This window comes from Saimiri boliviensis, chromosome 10 (assembly GCF_048565385.1).
Source record: "Saimiri boliviensis isolate mSaiBol1 chromosome 10, mSaiBol1.pri, whole genome shotgun sequence".
Classification (NCBI taxonomy): Eukaryota; Metazoa; Chordata; class Mammalia; order Primates; family Cebidae; genus Saimiri; species Saimiri boliviensis.
In genome coordinates this window covers 54,132,611-54,152,648 of record NC_133458.1, presented here as the reverse complement: position 1 = coordinate 54,152,648, position 20,038 = coordinate 54,132,611, and the positions used below count along the sequence as shown (strand labels likewise).

General features: G+C 37.6%; 1 protein-coding gene across 4 annotated transcripts in view; it reads right to left on the bottom strand.

Moving 5' to 3' along the window:
- Nucleotides 1-20,038, bottom strand: part of PTPN12 (protein tyrosine phosphatase non-receptor type 12) — a 115,948-nt gene that overhangs the window by 74,770 nt on the left and 21,140 nt on the right. The gene's annotated exons all lie outside the window — the stretch shown is intronic.

Genomic DNA, 20,038 nt, shown 5'->3' with positions numbered 1-20,038 from the left:
AATAGCTGAGTCAGAATATTTAACTCAGTCTTCAACACACTCGAGTAATTTCAGTGTTTTAACTAAGGGTCACAATAACCAAGTTTTAAAATCATGCCTAAAAGAGTTATGTACAGGTTTCTTTATTTCTTCTCTCAATAAACCATGAGCACCCATGATATGCCAGGCTTTCTCCCAAGGCATAAGCAAATAATTTCTTTTAAGAAACTGCAAAACAAAGTTCTTTCATACTGAATTGGAAATGTCCAACAAAGACCAATTCTGCTTATTCACTGCATTACAGAAGTAGTTTGTGGGTTAGTGACAAATTCTTACCACATATGGCAGTAGGGATGTTCTTTGGGCTAGAATATTTCTGTGTGCCAGTAATACACTTCCTGCTTTCAGAAGCACTGAAAGTCAGTATTGTGAATTGTTTAAATTCTACACAACTACATTGCTGAAATTTAATTTCAAAGGAACCTACTTTCTCTTTCAGCCCTAAAGACATATTGAAAGTATTCTGGTTTTACCATTCAACAAATTATTAAATAGAAGTAAAATGAAAAGTAAATCTGGTAAAATTTAACTTTCTCACTATATTATTTTTGCTGTTTGTGATGCTGATACTTAAGGAACTAAAACTGACTATATTTTAAGAAATATTTTTGAAATTTTCTTCTTCCATGATAACTCTTTTAAAGCACATCTTCCCTCTTATCTCTTTCCCACTTTTCAAGAAATCCTAGATAGAGCTCTAATGTAAGATTCTTGCCTTATTGTTATGATCTTCTTAGACATAAAGCACTTAAAATTACAAATAGCCACTTACATTAAGAATGGTAAACTTTTTTCTTTGAAAAACTACTAAATTTTATCATCACAATACTAGAGACCTACAACAGGAATACATTTTTTTCTTAATGATGAAGATTATACTAGAATCTTATTCTGCACTGGCACAATGTCAAAGTAAAATTCCCCAGATTTATGATGCTATTTCTTGTCATTTTCTGTGGTAATAGAGTTCTCCAAATATATATATATGTGAGGGGAAAAACTGTATTCAAAAGTAAGTGGGGGCCGAGCATGGCAGCTCACACTTGTAATCCTAAGCACTTTGGGAGGCCAAAGTGGGAGGACTGCCTGAAGTCTGGAGGAGTTCAAGACCAACATGGTTAACAAGGCAAGACCCTGTCTTCACAAAAACTAAAAAAATAAAGTAAATGGGTTATTGATGATAGTATGGGGAAATTAGAACTTCAATACAATGTTGGTGGAAAGGAAGATTAAACCCAACTCCAACCAATCCCTAAGGAGTGTAATTTGGCAATTACAAATGCACGTAACTCCTCAATCCAAGAATCCAAAGTACTTCCACAACTCTGTCCTCCAGATAAAAATGGGACATAGATGACATGACTATGACTTATATACAAAGTTAAATACCGCAGCACTGTTTTTGTTTTGTGTGTGTGGCAGGGGGTGGTTTGAGACAGGATCTTGCTCTGTCACCCAGGCTGGAATGCAGTGGTGGATCTCGGCCCACTGCAACCTCTGCCTCCTGGGTTCAAGCAATTCTTGTGTCTCAGCCTCCCGAGTAGCTGGGACTATAGGCACGTGCCACCATACCTGGCTTATTTTTATATTTTTTGTAGAGACAGGGTTTCACCATGTTGGCTAGGCTGGTCTCAAAATCCTGACCTTAAGTGTTCCACCCACGCAACCACTGCAGCATTGCTAATAATGGCAAAAAACTACAAAGAAACCTCTAGGACTGGCGTAATTTGTTTTACTCATACCATCAAATATGAGAGAGCTGAAAAACAAATGAGTAAGCTTTTTATATACAGTGAGATGACAACATCTGAAAAATATATATTATGTGTAAAAAGCAGGAAACAATAGTGTACATTATATACACAGGGTAGTATGAATATATGTAATATACTATTATTGGTATTAAAGGGAAATAAACACCTATTTGTATTTGCTTGTACATATGCACATTATCATCTCTGGAAGAAAAACTATTAACAAAGTACGTGTCTGTGGGGAAGGAAAACAGGTACCTACGGGAAACAGATGGGAAGGAGGCATTACTATTTGTCTTTTCATACCTTTTGGGTTGTATGACTATACTGCCTGTTCAAAAACACTGCACATAAATAAAAAAGGAAAGTAGAAAAGACTGTTTATTATATCATTATTCCATATTAACAAAGATCCTTATGGTTACATATCTTGCATATTTAATTATAACTTTTGTATTTTCTCTGCTCAAAAATCAAGTATCTGAAAAGATGTATTTTTCGATATTTATAGTATTAGTGCATTTCAAAATATTATATTTGAATCTGACACACAGAAGGATATCAACTTAAACAGTTGCAGAAACAGGGGAAAGGAATACATCTTAGGTCAGTGTCAATGAGAAAAAAAATACAAGTACAAAGAGTGGCTGAGTTTTATTATAAAATGTGAATGTACCTCAGGAATACCTGGTACAATCACTCTAAGCTAGAAGTTTTCTCTCTTTCTTTCTTTCATACATTCATTCATTCATTCTTCATTCATTCATTCACAGATGGGGACTCACTCTGTTGTCCCAACTGGAGTGCTGGGCCATTATTATGGCTTACCACAGCTTCAAACTCCCATGTTCAAATGATCCTCCTGCCTCAGCCTCCAAAGTAGCTGAAACCACAGGCTCATGTCACCAAGTCCAGCTAATATATTATTTTTTTTTTTTATAGGGTTGGGAGTGTCCTCACATATATTGCAGAGGCCAGTCTTGAACTCCTGGGCTCCAGCAATCCTCCTTCCTCAACACCCCAAAGTGCTGGGAATGTGTGTGAGTCACCACGTCCGGCCCATTCCAAACTTTCCTTCTTTTACCTGACAAATGATGTTATTGAGAAATGTGCAAAACAAAGCTTACATGTAAAATAACTTTACATTTCTCATATAATGAACCTTGAGATCTTTAGTGTCCAAATACTCATTTGTACTTTTAAAAGATAACTTCAATTGGAATTTATTTCATACCAAAAAAAAGTCAGCTTTATAGTAAGCTACATAAATTAAAATTCTGGATCTGGTACTTTCTAGCTTTGTGACAATTAAAATATTTAACTCCCACCCCCCACCAGCTATCTCATCTATAAAATGGAGATAATAACCTCCATTCAACAAAAAGCCTAGTAATGGAGATAATAACCTCCACTCAAAAAAATAAAATGGCTCAATAAATGTTAACTATTATTATTGAGCTAATTACTGGAACTCTTTAAATGTTGTTACTTCAGATTTGTTTCTTTAGAACCTTTCCTAGATCGAAGATCAAAAAGAATTGCATATTCCAGGCCAATGTATCCACCTGTCAAATTTGGGTGTGCTTCAGAATCACTTGGAGGACCACATTTGCTAGGCCTCACCCCTACAGTTTCTGATTCAGTAGGTCTGAGGTAGAACCTAATAATTTGCATTTTTTAAAGTTAAGATTCTACTGAAAAAAACTCCCGTGATAATCTTTCTCTGTCTGTGTATGCTTCTTCTTTGCTTCTTGGTGGTCTCCCCACTTGCACACCTCCAAATCTTACCTCTTTTAATTTTAAGCCCTAGCTCCTACAGTTTCTGAGGTCCTTCATCCAGACGTAATCTTCCCCTCTGAGTTCTTTCACCTTTATATGTACTCTCAGAACACTTGACATTTTTTACTCTTATGATAAATATATAAAGAGAATACATTTTACGTACCATTAAACTATAAACTCTGTGAGTACAAAATACTGCCAGATTAAGATCTGATTTGGCCTAGAGCAGTTTTTTTTTTTAAACACTACATCAATATTAATGTTCAAATAGTTCTTGAATAGAAGTAGCACCAAAGTTCATTTAAACTCTATGAAACAAAGTATCTACACATATAATTTCATTTTAATTTCCTGATCACCATTTTATTGTCTCTGATGAAGCTGTTACTAGGAAAGAAACAGAAAAAAATTCTATACTTTTGAGGAATGTGACATAATATACTAAGAAACCTTATTCATATATTATGAGAACAGCACTACACACTAATAAAATAATTCTTTTTATTATGTAATACAATAAATAAAATCCTAAAGCAAGACAGAATTTTTAATCATTTACTGTCTTAACTGGGCAAAAATATAGCTTAATAGTATATGTATTAAGTTATAGGTACTCACCACATCCTTTACCATGTGTGACTTTTAAAAAAAAGGTAAGCAAATAAATCCTTTAAAAAAGACATTGCAATTAAGTCTACCTGTGAAGATCTTTACTGAAACAGGGTCTCAACTCTGCTACCCTGGATGGAGTGCAGTGGTGTGAGCAGAGCTCACTGCTGCCTCAAACTCCTGGGCTCAGGTAATTCTTCCACCTCAGCATCCCTCAGCGAGTAGCTGGGACTACAGGCACACACCACCACCCTGGCTTTTTGTATTTTTTGTAGAGATGGGGTTTCGCCATGCTGTCCAGGCTGGTCTCAAGCTCCTGGACAGAAGCAATCTGCCCACCTTAGCCTCCCAAAGTGCTGGGATTACAGGCGTGAGCCACCACACCAGTCTACCCCAGAGATCTTTAAAAAGTTATACCAATGGGTGCAGTGGCTCACGCCTCTAATCCCAGCACTTTGAGAGGCCCAGCCGATGGATCACGAGGACTTCAAATATGAATTCCAAAAATAACTGTACTTCTTTATTACTGCTCTAAACATTTGGCCTGGCCAAGATAGTGAAGCCCTGTCTCTAATAAAACAACAAAAATTAGCCAGGCGTGATGGTGGGCACCTGTAATCCCAGCTACTTGGGAGACTGAGACAGGAGAACCGCTTGAACCTGGGTGGCAGAGGCTGCAGTGAGCTGAGATTGTGCCACTGCACTCTAGCCTGGGCCACAGAGCAAGACTCCATCTCGGAAAAAAAAAAAAGTCACATAAATGAATTCCAAAAATAACTGTATTCCTTTATTACTGTTCTACAATGGCAAGTCTGACCATTTTAGTCCCATTTAAAAATTATTCTATATGTCTATCATCTCTAAAAAAAATTACCAAATCTTTGATTATAAAATATGTTGAATGTTGCCTGTCCAATTTTCTAGCCTCTTCTTATAATCTCTCTTGCTAGAGTGTGATGTTTCAGTCATATAGCATTACCCCAACTACTACTAGCAGCAATCTTCCACGTCTTAAACATCAAAGTTGCAAAATTTTTGCTTTTACTGGTGAGTAGGGCTCTGGCTGAAGTGTTATTTCCTTTGTAAAGGCTTTCTTGAACCTTCCCTCCTTTACTGCTCCTCAGCCCTCTGCAATGAGTCTGTAATACCTTGTTCTATGGCCACTTGTGAAAAGTATTTCATAAGTATTTCAGTATTTGTCTGTCTTGTCCTCTAATCTATAAAACTGAAGGCAGAGATTAGACTATCTTATTGGACTTTATAGACTAATACCTAATACAAAGCAAAACTCTCATTAAAAATTGCACTGAAGATTTATTAAGCCTCTCAGACAAGTGAGAGAAACATATTTAATACTTAGAATTTTTGATGCAAGGCCGGGCGCGGTGGCTCAAGCCTGTAATCCCAGCACTTTGGGAGGCCGAGGCAGGTGGATCACGAGGTCGAGAGATCGAGACCATCCTGGTCAACATGGTGAAACCCCGTCTCTACTAAAAATACAAAAAAAAAAAAAAAACAACTAGCTGGGCGTGGTGGCGCGTGCCTGTAATCCCAGCTACTTAGGAGGCTGAGGCAGGAGAATTGCCTGAGCCCAGGAGGCGGAGGTTGCGGTGAGCCGAGATCACGCCATTGCACTCCAGCCTGGGTAACAAGAGCGAAACTCCATCTCAAAAAAAAAAAAAAAAAAAAAAAAAAAAAAAAAAAAATTTGATGCAAAAAAATTCGAGTTTAATATTCACTTTGTTTTAAACAGTTTTTATTTCTTAAAACATTAAACTTGTATTCCCCTAATCCTAAATAAATAGATTCTCAAAAGTTTCCAAAAATCACATGCAATGTGACTTTAAGCTAACCATTTGTGTGTCAAGATTCAAGTTCTTAAAAGGGTAGAACAGTTCATTGTTCATTTAAGCTCCCAAGAATGTTTAAAGTTTGTTAAATCTCTCCAGATTCAAAAAGCCATCTACTAGTCTGTCCACTGGATGTGTAATGGGCATCACAGACATGCCCAAACAGCACCACCATTCAACAGTAGCTCAAGCCAAAAACCTAACACTTATCCTTGATTTATTCCTTTATCTTACTCTTCTCCTCATGAGCAAGTCTTGTTACCATCATTTCTAAAATACAGCTAATTCTCTTTATATTTACTGAACAGACTTTGAAGTAAAAATACATTTAGACAGACAAGTATCAAATTTAATTTTCTGGCTGGATTTTAAATCAGGACAATTAAGAAAACAATAAATTAGCACAAAAAAACCCACCGGAACTAAAATGGAAATTAAGCTAAGTGAAATTCCTTTTGGGATAAGATGGGATATAAAGAAATTAAATATCAAAGCTGAAGATCTCTCATGTTCTGTTATTAGACCACACACCACTGCCCCAAATTCCTCAATGTTGTAACACTTAAAACAACATGAATTTCTTAAGACACAACTTTTAGTAAATATGCATATAAGAATATACAAATATTAAAACTATATCTTACATAAATAAAAATGTAATTACTTTACACTTAAGAGTTATATTGTAGCAAAATATTAAGACTACCTAAACCATAAAATCATACTCCTTTTACCTAATTGCTCTGAAAAATTTCTGAGGCAATTACTGGAGAATTCACTTAAATTTTCAAAGGTAGCAGGTTTGGGACATAGACGGCATTCAATAACCGTTGTTAAGTAAATAAATTAATCTGGCTTTATATTTCAAAATTTTAACTGTACTCAGTCAGAAAAACCACACCATCTTAATAGTATTAATTTAACCCTACAATACAAGTTGCATGATAACTAAACCAAAATAATTCTTAAAACCCCAAATACAAATTAATTGTAGTATAAACTCAAGAGTATAATTTCCACACTATACTATATCAAAGTAACACTACCTTATCACTGTTTTATCTCTAACTTTACTAATATATAAAAATGTTCATATTGGCCAGGTATGGTGGCTCATGCCTGTAATCCTAGCACTTTAGGAAGCAGAGGTGGGCAGATCACTTGAGGTCAGGAGCTCAAGACCAGCCTGGCCAACATGGTGAAACCCCATCTCTACTAAAAATGCAAAAATTAGCCAAGCCTAGTGGCATGAGCCTGTAGTCTCAGTTATTCAGGGGCTGGGTAGCCTTTTCATGCAGTGAGTGGACATCATGCCACTACACTCCAGCCTGTGAGACAAGAGCTCTGTCTCAAAAAAAAAAAAAAAAAAAAAAAAAAAAAAAACTAACGAAAAGAAAAACATGCATATCACTAACAATAATGATTCCAAGCAGCTATAACAACCAAAGGGTCTTTCAACTATTCAATTGCGATGTGTACCTTTAGTTGCAAAATATGCAGCTTTGCCTTTCAATATTTATCTTCCCATCTTTGCTTACTGTTCACCCACTGCTGCATAACAGACTAATTCTCTCTCATCTTTTTCAGAAATGCACGGCTATGCCTCTTCATTTGAAGCTAACTTAGGATTGATAATAAAGAAAATAACTTTGACGTAAATAGGGCCAGTCTTACGAATCTTGGGGTTATAAAATGATTCTGTGCTTTGCTCATGTCAAAATCTATGCTTCACTTATTCTCCTATTTGTCTGCCAAGCAAACTCCCTGCTTTCTACTAGCCCAATACAGAAATCATCTTCATGAAATTTTTCCTGATAGTAGTACTGGCATACAGGCCCATCATCTACTTCCTCATCTCTAACCACTTTATATACCCCTCTTATCTAGAACATATCCCAATGTACAGTAAGTATTTAGATATGCACATACACCATCCCAGGAAGAACATGAATTCCCAGATTTAGATGGTATCTTCTTATTCTGTTAGTACTACCTACTATCAGCATAATCCCATTAACAAACAGTACGGAGTAAATAAACTGTTTAGATCTTCTATGTAAATCAGAATTGAACAGTATACTTAAGAATATATTGCTTACACTTCATTTCTACTTCACAATAGGGCAGCTTTAAGTCAGAGAAGCTGAAGTTCATTCAATTCCTAGGTTCCATCAACTAGGCAAAGGAGATCTTTCCAATACAGCTAGATAATCTTCCCTGAATGGGTGTAGCAAGTCTTTAATTTTGAGAATGTTTTAAAATAAAACCTTGTACTACAGACTTTATGTTTTAAAATAATAAATATGGTAAATAATAAATTAAATGAAAAAAATATAATTAAAAAAGCCTGTTCACTTTTTTGGCATAGCCTAGATAATAAGCAAACGATTTTTTTTTCTTGTCTCTTGTCCCTTAGTGAGAAAATACAAACTTGTAAAGCAAGTCTACCCCTTATCTACCCTGAAAGTGTATTTTTATGGAAATAAAAGTAGAATCCCACTTAAATTAGGAGGACAATAAAATTTTGTCATATATATTAATTTTATTGAAATGAAAACGTCTAATTCAATAAATGGAAAGTGTTCTAGGTTTGATTATTTTTGTTTCAACTGACAAGGCCCTAACCTTCTTTTACCCATTCTGTTATCTAATGTCCCTCTACATATTTAACTTAGGCAGTCACTGGTTCCATTGAGGTTCCATCAATCCCAATTTCAAACACTTTGTCCCTACAGTAAATTACCCTAAAATTCCAAAACCTAGATATTAAAACTATAGCTCCCAACCATGTCTTCCTTCATCTGGTTATGATTTAAGAAAACACAATCACCACAGTCCCACTTAATCTTCATAGGGGCAAACTCTGCCAAACCCAGACTCCCAAAGTATTACAAAGCAATCCATCACTAATCTCATTATCCCATAATATATAATAAAAACATACAGTAAGCCAGGCACAGTGGCTGACACCTATAATCTCAGCACTTTGGATGGCCCAGATGGACGGATCACCTGAGATCAGGAGTTCGAGACCAGCCTGTTTAAAGTGGTGAAACCCACCTCTACTAAAAATACAAAAATTAGCCGAGGCGGGCGGGTCACGAGGTCAAAAGATCGAGACCACCCTGGTCAACATGGTGAAACCCCGTCTATACTAAAAATACAAAAATTAGCTGGGCATAGTGGCGCACACCTGTAGTCCCAGCTACCTAGGAGTTTGAGGCAGGAGAATTGCTTGAACCCAGAAGACGGAGGTTGCGGTGAGCCGAGATCACGCCATTGTACTCCAGCCTGGGTAACAAGAGCGAAACTCCGTCTCAAAAAAAAAAAAAAAAAAAAAAAAAAAAAAAAAAAACAAAAATTAGCTGGATGTGGTGGTGTGAATTTATAATCCCAGCTACTTGGGAGTCTAAGGCAGGAGAATCACTTGAACTCAGGAGGTGGAGGTTGTAGTGGGCCTAGATCATGCCATTGCACGACAGAACAAGACTCAGTCTCAAAATAAATAAATAAATAAATAAAACAAAATAAAAACATACAGTAAAACTGAGAATATTAAGTTCCAGTGTTAACATATTAAGCCAGAATAACATCAATTATCTTTACCTCCAATTACAAAAATAAAACAAAGACTCTCAAATTAGTAACAGAGGTGCAGAATTCACACTTCTCTGCAAAAACAAATACAGTACAGGAAAAGAGTCACTTGCTTAGTTTAAGACAGCTCAACCAATATATGGAAAAAAGTTATTTTTTGCAAGGCCAGAAACTGCCGGAAAGCTGTGGTCAGCTGACCAAACTTTCTAAAATGAAACAACACTTCCTGGTGAACCTCTAACTCCTGAACCCTCTGAAAAATCTCATTTTTTTCCCTTATTGCTCTACTAAAATTACTTTTAGAGAATCAACAATCATCTCTACCAGGCATCAAAATCTTAATAGCTTCAATTTCTAGGAAGTATTTCATATAGATGATTCAACAGTCCCACCAACAGCACAGTTTCATATTCCTTTATGACTTAATCTACTTGAACTACTGTGATGACTACTATCAACAAACCAGAATAGGCTAGGCACAGTGGCTCACACCTATAACCCAAGCACTTTGGGAGGTCGTGGCAGGAGGATCATTTGAGCCGCTTGAGGAGCCACTTGGGGAGTTCAAGACCAGCCTGGGCAACAAAGCAAAACCTCATCTCTATAAAAACAAAACAAACAAAAAACAAGCCAGGATAATGGGTATTGGCAAGGATGTGGAGAAACTGGAACCCTTGTGCTCTGTTGTAAATTGTAAAATGATGCAGTTACTATAGGAAATACTATGGTGGCTCCTCAAAAAGTAAAAGTAGAATTACCAGATGATTCAGCAATTCCACTTTTGGGTACATACCTCAAATAACAGAAAGCAGGGTCTTGAACAAATATTTGTACACCCATGTTCATAGCAGCATCATTCACAATAGCCAAAAGGTGGAAGCAACACAAGTGTCATGCAATGAGCAAATGGATAAACAAAATGTAGTATATACATACAATGCAGTATTATTCAACCCTTTAAAAAGGAAGATTTTGACACATACTACAACCTGGATGAACCACAAGGACATTATGCTAACTGATATACACCAGTCACAAAAGATAGTATTATATAATCCTAATTATATGAGGTATCTATAATTGTCAAATCCATATAGACAGAAAGTATAACAGAATGGTGCTAGGGGACGGGGGAAGAATAAGAAGTTTGGAATAAAGAGGTTGGTTTAATGGAATAGAGTTTTAGCTCTTCAAGATAAGAAGAGTTCTAGAGATTGGTTATACAACAATGTGAATGTACTTAACACTACTGAACTATACACTTAAAAATGGCTTAGATGATAGGCTTTATGTTATGTGTATTTTACCACGATTTAAAAAAAAAGATTTTTTGAAAGGGAAAGAAATCCTTTGTAGTTGTTGGTATAGAATTAAATGTCCTATCCAGTATCAAAAAGAACAGCTAGTTGCAGGCAAGTACCATTAAAGTATCTCAGATGACCAGGTCATGTAATATTCATACAACATTAGAAAGCTCTGATTGACACATGAATTAACTTATGATTTTCCCAAAAAATACTTTAAAATTTGCTGACATATTGGATTCAGAAATTTATAATAAAAAAAGCTTCCTCTTCAGACTCAATTATCACTTTTATGATGATGACTGGTTTCACATCAACTTCACCTAACCTATCCTACGCCCAGGGACTGTTTTAGGTGCTACTGATACAGAGGTGAATGGGACAAAATCCCTGCTCTAATGTGGCATATATTCCAAAAATAAATCCTAGTCATATAATACTTGTAATTCTTGCCTTTTATATCCATCAAGTTTACACATTTTATTCCATCACTGCTAATGCTGCTACCGCCCAAGATTATAATTCACTGCCTCATAGACAATAATCAATTTCCTTTTCTTCCCCCACAGAGCCTAGTGCCTCCCAAATATATATTCAGTAAAGCAGGGCAAGTCTGTTAGACACAATAGGCATTGATAACCCATTCAGAACCTCACATAGTGAATTTGTACCCTATTTTCACATTCAGTTTAATGAGGTTATGTAATATACTTTATAAAACTAGAGAACATAAAACGTTATTTGAAATTTAATATCTGTGGTTAACAACCATATTGACATATGAAGGTAATAAAAAATAGAAGTGTAACTTAAAGTAATTTACATAAAGTAGTATCTCCTTGTCCTAAATAACATACCTAAAGACACTTACTTTTTGATTCACTTCATTATATCACCTACGATGCTATCAAGGAACGCTTTCAGTCTTTTATCATCAAGGGAAAATGTGTACAATAAAGGGGTCAGATAATACACACCTATAAAAAACTCAATATATCAAGTGATCCAACGTACTGCATATAACCCTACTCAGAGCTATGACTTATTACAGCTAAAGGATACAAAGTAAAAGCGAAGAGAAAGGCACAAGAGGTAAAGTCCAGAAGAAACTAGGCATAAGCTTTCAAAAATCCTCTTCTGATGAAATTACACAGGACCCACTTAATTCCTGCAGAAATAAGTTGTGACAACATGTGTGAAATGTTGTCCACAAGGGAAGTGCATTAGAACAAAAGTGCCTAGGGCTTTCATTGGAAGCTGGTTACACAGGCACTCTGCCTAACGATATACTAAAATTCCAGACTCCCAGAAAAAAAGTAGATGTTCTAACAACATAAACCATATTATTTTTTATTTTTGTGTTTCAGAGAAAGAGTCTTGTCTTGTTCTGTTACCTGTGCTGGAGTGCAACGGCATGATCACAGTTCATTGCAACAAAATATTTTGTAGAGACAAGGTCTCACTATGTGGCACAAGCTAGTCTCAAACTCCTAGGCTCAAGGAATCCTCCTGCCTTGGCCTCCCAAAGCACTGAGATTACATAATTGAGCCACAGGCCCAGCCCATAAACCATACTGTTTGTACAATTTGGTAACAGTGAACCACTTTCATCAGGATTATCCCCTGATAAGAGTAATAAATGATAAATCCTCCCAAAGTCTAAGTTCCCAAACACCAGCCAAGAGATAACCTTGTAACCAGACCTTTTTAAGGGTAGCAGTCTTAAGCCTGCTATGTTACTCATTTCTGCATACAGGTATCAGATGAAAAAGCAAAACTTCTCTCTCCTCCCCCCATTCACATCCATTTCCTTTTAGGTGGCCAGTTACATTAATTCTTCTTACTAATAGCTATTTTAGAGTGTCTCACAAAAATTTTTGCATACTTGGACATAACTATTTTATGCACATATGCAAGTATTTTTAAGGAAGGATTCCTTAAGTTGACATACTGGGTCAAAGAGTATGTACATTATCACTTCTATTAGAAGTGGCCAAATTGCCTTCCAAATTGGCTTCACCAGTTTACCCTCCCCTTAACAGACCTAGAAACCCTAGTCTTCTATATCCTTACCAACATTTGCTATTCTCTATTTCTTTTTTTTGTTTTCCCTGAGATGGAGTCTTGCTCTGCTGCCCAGGCTGGAGTGCAGTGGCATGATCTCGGCTGTACTACAACCTCCACCTCACGGGTTCAAGCTATTCTCCTACCTCAGCTTCCCAAGTAGCTGGAATTACAGGCATCCACCACCAGTCTTGGCTAATTTTTTTTTATTTTTAGTAAAGATGGGGTTTCACCATGTTGGCCAGGCTGGTCTCAAACTCCTGAGGCTCAGGTGATCTACACACCTCAGCCTCCCAAAGTGCTGGGATTACAGGTGTGAGCCACTGTGCCTGGCCGCTATTCTCAACTTCTGAATTAATATAATTTTTTAGTTCTTAGCAAATCTGGTAGATACTCCCCCAAAAGTTAATGTTGATTAACTTCAACTTTTTCTCATTATTGGACAGGTTGGTGATTTTTTTTTCCTGTGTTCAGCACTTACTTGCTTTTTTCTTCTAGTAATTATCGTATCATATGCCCATGTTTCTACTGAAATGCTCTTTTAATTGCTATATAGAAGCTCACCTTAAATATCCTTTCTATAAAGCCTTGTAGGAACCTTCTAACAATATGTGACTTTTCCCTTTTAAGATTCCTAATTGCCCAGTGTGAATGTACCTAATGCCACAGAACTGTACACTTAAGTGATAAATGTTTTGTATTAATACATTTTATCACAATAAAACAGAGGTGCTAAAAAATTTGTCACTCCATCTTAAGAACAAGTAAGAAGCTAAACAAACTGAAAAGTCAATAACTTTTCTCAGATGCATAAGACAAGTTAAGTCACAGGTGAAACAGCTGCCCCCAAACTGGAGAGACAGAAGGTGAATACAGAGAATCACAACTAATCAGAGCAGAAACCCTCACACAGCAAACCTCCATAAGAAACCTGAACTATAAATGATGAATTGCTAGAGGCTCTGTGTGGACAACAGTGAGGGTTAAAATCTACAGAGGATCCGGGTGCCCCCTCCAAAAAAAAAAAAAATCTACAGAGGACGCTCGGTGCAATGGCTCATACTTGTAATCCAAGTACCTTGGGAGGTGGAAGCGGGAGGAACTTTTGAGCCCAGGGGTTTAAGACCAGTCTAGGCAAACACAGTGAGACCTCACCTCTACAAAAAGTTTAAAAATTAGCTAGGTGTGGTGGCATACATCTGCAGTCCCAGCTACGAGAAAGGCTGAAGTGAGAGGATCACATGAGCCAAGGAAGTTGAAGCTGCAATGTGCCAAGGTTGTGCCACTGTACTCCAACCCAGACAACAGCAAGACCTCTCTTAAAAAACAAACAAAAAAACCTCCAAGTGGACCCAATCAGTGGGAGACCCCCACACTTCCGTGAGTTTTACCTCCAGGAGCTCTACCAGTTCCTCACAGTAAGTATCAGAGAAAAATCCCTTCATGCTTCCAGCAGCCAGGGAGAAAGGGGAGCCATTATGCAACACAACAGAATATTCCATTCTTCTTAACAGGGTTGCCCTAAGAAGAAACAATTTAACCTGAAACTAACCTGCTGGGGTTTTAGCAGAGCCTTACTGAACGGAGGTAAGTAAAATACCCAAATATACGTCATTGAAGCCTTCCTGGCTTGAATCCTGGTGAGGTGCTAAGGCATAGTTCAGTAACTAGTTCAGTAAAATAATCTCATCATCCATAAAGTGGTACAGTGTTATCTGAAATGGACTTGGATTTGCTGGAAACATAGACTGCAAATGCCAGAGCAACCATTTTTTTTTTTTTTTGAGACGGAGTTTCGCTCTTGTTACCCAGGCTGGAGTGCAATGGCGCGATCTCGGCTCACCGCAACCTCCGCCTCCTGGGTTCAAGCAATTCTCCTGCCTCAGCCTCCTGAGTAGCTGGGACTACAGGCACGTGCCACCATGCCCAGCTAATTTTTTTTTGTATCTTTAGTAGAGACGGGGTTTCACCATGTTGACCAGGATGGTCTTGATCTCTCGACCTTGTGATCCACCCACCTCGGCCTCCCAAAGTGCTGGGATTACAGGCTTGAGCCACCGTGCCCGGCCAACCATTTTAAAAAGTAAAAAAAAGTAGCTGGGCACAGGGGCTCACACCTACAATCTCAATATTTTGGGAAGCCAAGGCAAGAGGATTGCTTGAGGCCAGGAGTTGAGACAGCCTGGGCAACATGGTAAGACCTTGCCTTCACCAAAAATAAAAAACATTAGTTGAGGGTTAGTGGCACACACTTGTAAACACTGGCTACTTGGGAGGCTGAGGCAGGAAGACCACGTGAGCCCAGGAGTTTGAGGTTGCAGTGAGCTATGATCATGCCATTGCACGCCAGCCTAGGCAACTAAGCAACACCTTGTCTCTTTTGAAAACAACAACAATAACAACAACAAAAGTAAAATTGATATGCTAAGAAAGGACAGTCATATAATGTTGAATTAAAACTGTAAAAGGCAGAAAAAGAGTAGAAGACCAAAACAAAACAAAACAAAAAACAAAGAACAGAAAATAGTAGCAAATAGGGTACACATTAATCCAGTGCTATCAGTAATCACTTTCAATGTCAATAGTCTAAATGTACCAATTAAAAGACTGTCAGGACAGATTAAAAACCAAGACCCAACTCTATATGCTGTCTATAAGAGATCCGTTTTAAATATACATACATAGATTTTAAAAAATGGATGGAAAAATATATATAACACAAAAAGAAAGTGAGAGTAGTTATATTATTAATTTCAGATAAAGCAGATTTCATGGCAAGTAAAGTTATCAGGAATAGGGTGGCATTACGTCATGATAAATTCTTCAATTTATCATGGGTCAATTCTTCAAGAAGACATTATATAATCCTTAATTTGTATGTGTCTAACAACTGTGCATAAAAATATGTGGGGCAGGTCGAGAGATCGAGACCATCCTGGTCAACATGGTGAAACCCCGACTCTACTAAAAATACAAAAAACTAGCTGGGCGTGGTGGCGCGTGCCTGTAATCCCAGCTACTTAGGAGGCTGAGGCAGGAGAATTGCCTGAACCCAGGAGGTGGAGGTTGCGGTGAGCCGAGATCGCGCCATTGCACTCCAGCCTGGGTAACAAGAGCAAAACTCCGTCTCAAAAAAAAAAAAAAAAAATGTGGGGCAAAACCAACAGGACTGCAAGGAGAAACATTTGAATCCATTATTATAGTTGGAGACTTCCAGACCCCACTATCAGAAAGGGACAGATGAATCAAGCAGGAAATGAGTAAGGAAGGACACAGTTGAACTTACCTGTACCATCAATCAACTGGATATATAATGCACATCTACAGACTAAAACAACAATCACAGAATATATATTCTTCTCAAGTTTACATGAAACATTCACCAAGAGAGACTAAATTCTGGGCCATAAAACACACTTCAATAAATTTAAAACAGCAACCATACAAAAGTGTCTGCTCTAAGATGGTAATGGAATTAAACTCACCATCAGTAACAGAACGCTGGAAAATTCCAACCTACAACTTTCCAAAATTTGTGCGAAAGCAATGCTTAAAGGGAAATTAACAGTACTGAATATATACATTAGAAAAGAAGATCTTGGTGTGTTGGCTCACGTTCACAGTCTCAGCACTTTGGGAAATTGAGGCAGGGAGATCACTTGAGCCCAGGATTTCAAGACCAGCCTGGGCAACAAGGCAGAACCCTGTCTCTACAAAAAAATACAAAAATTAACCAAGTGAGGTGGAGAATGCCTACCCTGTTACTCAGGAGGTTGTGGTGGGAAGACTACTTGAGCCTGGGAGGCTGAGGCTGCAGTAAGTCGAGATTGCACCATTAGACTATAGTCTGGGGAACAGGGTGTGATCCTATCTCAAAAAAAAAAAAAAAAAAAAAAAAAAAAAAAATTCACAAAGCACCTATCATGTGACCACCGGATAAGCACTCAATTTATAAAGACAAGTAAGTGTCTTTATAAGTGTTTTTAGTGGTCCTCGCCACTAAAAACCTCACAACCTAGTACAAGACACAGAAAAATATATAACTGCAATATGATATGGTAAATATAATAGAGACAGCTTTCAAAGAAGGAGAAAAGATATGTAGTATCTTTACTCTGTCAATACCAATTTATTTAATCAACAGCTTTCTGCCATATCATATGTTATCATTTAATGATTCCACACTCACCCTGCCCAATAGCATATTCTTATGATACACCAGTAGCATAAGGGTGGCAGCACAGAAAGTAGAGAAATGAGAGAAGAGATCTAGGGCCAAAAGAAAAGGAGAGAATGACAATTGTGAAAGAAAATAAATCTCAGGACCCCCAAATCACTAAGGCGAGGGAAAAGTCAAGCTGGGAACTATGTCAGGCAAACCGGCCTCCCATTTTATTCCTAATAAGATAGCTACAAAGATAAAAAGCTACATACCTCCCTCACAATTTGCCCACCAGGAAATTCCTTGTGGCCAAAGGACAGACAGAACTCAAAGCCATCCCTCTAAGGCTCAACTGAGACAAATGTGTATCTGATTATTTCCTGTCCTATTGTTTATGTAAAAATGCAGACTCACAGAGCCACTCTAAATTTTTTATTCAGTGGAAGGCTATCAAAACAAAGTAAGTAACCTTTTGTCTCTTTCCTATTTATGACCTAGAAGCCTCCACTAAGGTTGGCCCAACTTATGTCTCTGGTCTTCACCAAAATGTATAAAAGAAAGCTGTACCACGACCACCTTGGGCACATGTTATCAGGACTTCCTGAGGCTGTGTTACAGAGGCATCTTTAACCTGGGCAAAATAAACTTTCTAAATTGTTGAGACCTACCTCAGACACCTTTTGGTTTACACAATAAACTAAAACAGACCAGCTTTTTGACCAGTCCCCTTGCCGCTTTCCAGCTTCTCTATTCCCTAAAACTACTACAGCAGGTTACCTTTCAGGACAATTCATATATGTGACAGGATTTCATGAGAAGGGCAATTCTCCCACTACTTTTAAATACATAAATAAATTTCAAAAACCCATTCTCACCTCCAAACCATTCCAAGTTCTCTTAATAATATCTTCCTATTTTCAAAAAAACAAACAAAAAAAACCATTTTTTTTTTCTGAAAACAACAACAAAACAATTGCTCTACCCATTTCTCAGTGCTTTTGATAACTTCTAGTTGTCAAATCCTGGTTTAAATCCAAATTCTCTTTCCAACTCAATTCACTTGGCCTCTATACGACCTCCAGGTTCTGCGCCTAACTCTTCAGCACTGAGAGCAGTATCACCCTCAACCAGAACCTTAAATGTCCCTGATAGGTTCTGTGTTTCTCTGTTATTCTCAGTATATGTTCTTTATCTCACAAATCTCACCTTCCATGAGTCTAATGATCACAAAAAATTCTAGAACTATAGGGACAATCCTGACACTAAATTCATCGAAGATCTAAATTCATTACTACCACCTCAATATCTCCTTCTCACTCTCTTCCAGAGAACTCAAACTCAAGACCTCTATAATTAATTACTTAATTTCTCAAACTCATCTTTCCTCCTCTATTCCCTATCTTATCATTACCATTCAGTGTCCAAGTCAGCTTGGATAAGTTTGTCTTCACACTCAATTATCACCAAGTCTTGTTAATGCTATCTCAGAAATGCTTTCCAAATTGATCCCTTTTCTTCATATCCACTTGTCATCAGATCTGCTGATGAAACTATTGGAATAGGTTTCTAAGTGGTCTATGCTTCCGTCCATACCCCTCCAGTCTATTATCTACAGGGCAGCCAAGGTATTCCTGTTAAAATAAAATGTAAGACAACATCATAGCTCAGAATAAAACCAAAATGTCCTCATCTCACTTACATCCTTAGGGTGGCCTACAAGAACCTAGAATGTTTGCCATGACAACAAACCACACCACAAATCTACTGTTCTCTTCCTTGCTCATTTTGCTCAAGCACACTGGCTTCCCTGATATTCCTTCAGAACCTCACGTTCTTGGGCAATCATTCTTTTTTTTGGAATGCTCTTCCTATACATAATAAATGCATGCTTCACTCTCTCAAGTCTAGGTTCAGTGTTCTAACCACCCAATGTAATAATATCTCCTATACCTGACATATGGTAGATTAATCATAGTAATAGCCTATTTTTCAATCCTCCTTATATGAAAGCCACATGTGCCTCTGCAGTTCTTCTGACTTAAAAGGTAGGAACTATTTCCCTAGCCCTTGAAGTTGGGCTGGCATTGTAACTTGCTTTGACGAACAGAATGTAACAGAAGTGACAATATACCAGTTCCAAGCCTAGACAGGCCTTATGTATTTCCTGTCTCTTGATTTTGCATTTCTGCTACAGCCATGAGAGTTCCTGGGCTAGTTTAATGGGGAATGAGAAACATGTGAAGCAGGGACTGCCAAGTAACTCCAGTCATCCCAGTTGCAGCTGGGCTAGATCTGCTGATGGCTAGGTAGTCTCCAGAAAAGTGAATGAACCCAGTCAACATAGGCAAAGCTACCTAGCTGACTATCTACAATATGTAAAAGTATTTGTTACTGTATGCCACTCAGGTTTTGTGACTGTCGTAACATTATTGTGGCAATAGATAATTGATACATTGTACTCACTTTCCTCCCTATTCTAAATTGTTCTCCACAGCACTTTAACAGCTGACATATGATACACACATTTACTTGTTTATTAGATTATGACTCTTGTCAATAGAATGTAAGCTCCATAAGGAGTTGTATTATTCAAGGTCTACAATGGTACCTAACACATAGAAGGCATTCAATTGACAGAATAAAAATGAGCATGATGGCTGGGCACAATGGCTCACGCCTGTAATCTCAACAGTTTGGGAGGCTGAGGCAGGCAGATTGCTTGAGCCCAGGAGCTTGAGACCAGCCTGGACAATATGGAAAAACCCCATCTCTACAAAAATAAATAAATAAATAAATAAAATAAAATAAATTTAGCTAGGCGTGGTGGCATGCACCTGCAGTCCCAACTACTCACGAGGCTGAGACAGGAGAATCACT